This window comes from Macrobrachium nipponense, chromosome 15 (assembly GCF_015104395.2).
Source record: "Macrobrachium nipponense isolate FS-2020 chromosome 15, ASM1510439v2, whole genome shotgun sequence".
NCBI lineage: Eukaryota > Metazoa > Arthropoda > Malacostraca > Decapoda > Palaemonidae > Macrobrachium > Macrobrachium nipponense.
In genome coordinates this window covers 69,850,471-69,852,859 of record NC_087208.1, presented here as the reverse complement: position 1 = coordinate 69,852,859, position 2,389 = coordinate 69,850,471, and positions in this window count along the sequence as shown.

Genomic DNA, 2,389 nt, shown 5'->3' with positions numbered 1-2,389 from the left:
TATATGTATACTATATATATATTTATATATTATATATATGGTGACCATCACCATATCAACTTAGGGCAAATCGTTTAGATATAAGTATGAAGAGGAGCGATTTAATCACGTGCCGTTAATTCCAATTACTACCCAGGTTTCAGTCTAACTGTGGTGGGTTACTGAGTAGTGTAAGCACTATACTCTGTTTTTTTTTTTCCATCTGTCCATCCGCCTGTGGTGTTTCTGCATGGTAACACTGCGTCCTGGGCTTTAAATAGTTACACTATGTTTAAGTTTTAGGTAAATAAAAGGATATCTGGGTGTACATTTGCAACTGAAAATAAAATAAAAATGAATTAAATTAGATAAAAACTTTCTGGGGTAAAAAATTAAGAATAAACTATCCAGACTGGTTTCGGCTTTACCACTGACCGCATTTTCATAAGGTGATAGATAAAGGTAAAAATTTACAATAATATATCCTAGCAGGACAATACATATACACATACAAATGGCTGGAAACCAAAAATTAACATCCAACAGGCGTGGGGGGGGGGGGGGGGGGGGGGGGGGGGGGGGGGGGGCCGGGGGGGGGGGCCGGCGGGTTGGAGACCTTATACTTATTAGTGACAGGTTAACGTTTACAAATCTGATTATCGTGTTGCTGTCCCATTTAAAATTTCCCTGACAGTCAACCACCTTCCTGGAAATTTAAGCATTTTACATATTTCTTTTAAAATTAATGGATAAAGTTTATATATGCCCTGGCTGATATTCAAATTTATACAAAAATCTTCTATAAAAATTAAGTTCGATGACGTTTCTTTCCTGGGCAATATTAGAATAAAATACCTTTCTTGCCCTTGCCCAGTTGGCTGTATAACTGTTTACACTAACAACAATTACTTGAAGTTTCATTTTTTTACGATATTGTTGTCATACTTTACTCGACTAAAGGATGTTACAATAATACTTCAAAGGTTATCACTGTTCTTAAGTTTAAATATTTTCATCTCCAAAGGCCATCACTATCTTTATGTTTTATCTCCTTCATATGTGTGAACTTTGTAGAATAGGCCTACGAGTATTATAAATTTAACTATGCGTCCTACTAACATTAACAATTACGACTTTTGTCAAGATATGATGGCATATCCTTATGAATCGAAAATTTCAAGAATGGTATTTGAATGACTATTCTTTTGTATATATGAATGACCCTATCATGTATTCTGAATTCCTTTAATGACACTTAGCCCTATTTGCCTAACTGCTTATTAAAATATACTAACTAGACTAACAAATTTCAAGTCTATTTTTGTAATGCATAGAATATAATCGCACTTTCATACACAAACAAATACATATATATGTGAGTGTGTGTGTTATGGATTGTGATAACTACAGGGGAATTAAACTAACAGAGCATGGACTGGAAGTTATGGAGAGGATACTGGATAAAAGATTAAGAGATTGTAAAGATCGGGAAACAGCAGTATGGATTCATGTGAGGAAGACCCATTCATACTGCGATATATATAGATAGGTTCATTCCTCGCACCGCAGAAACTGTGGTGGATTTGTAAATGTTGCCGCACACAGTTGCGTTATATAGAATCAACAACATTCGCGACTTGTTCAATACTGTCTACGGCGGGAGATTTGTTTATAATACCGAGTCTGTGTAGTGGACTATACGGTCAACCGCAATCGATAAGAGAGTGCGCATTGTCCTTTTAATGAGCGTATTTAAGGAGGAAAATGAGACAATTCTGAATCCATTAGGTGCACTCTTTGAATGCACAGCGAGAGTCACGTAATTGAGGATCTAAAACGTGATGGCAACAAGTTTTTCAATTACTTCCGCATGTCTCAATAATCATTCGAGGAACTACTGTGGCGTCTAAGTAATAATATCTTCTTTGCAAAATACGAAAATTCAGAAATTCAGATATAGTCAAATCCGACTTTTCGTAGTTTCGAGACTTTATCCCATAACACTGGTTTTCGTCCCCCCTAAAGATATAAGATTTATATCGATTTCACGTTCCATTATAACAAGACGTACAGACCAGGTTTTCTTTCAGCGGGATCCTGGCCGTATTTAGCCCAGTTTTGTTTCCCGGGATTTGTTTTAAATCCAGGAATCTTCTTTTTCATATTATTTTTGTATCTGTATAATTTACAGTGTATAAAAAAAAAGTCTGGGGAAGAGATTCAAGATTCAAGAAGAGCTGCAGTGAACGAGCTCTACCACAACCAGGTGCTTAGTTTCTCACAACATTCTTACACCATGAAAAGAAGTTGATAAATATATGCATCATAAAATAAAACTAATACCCTTTTCATTAATAAGATAATTCAATATATATATAGTAAGTTGTCATTTTTATCTCATTTACAAAAT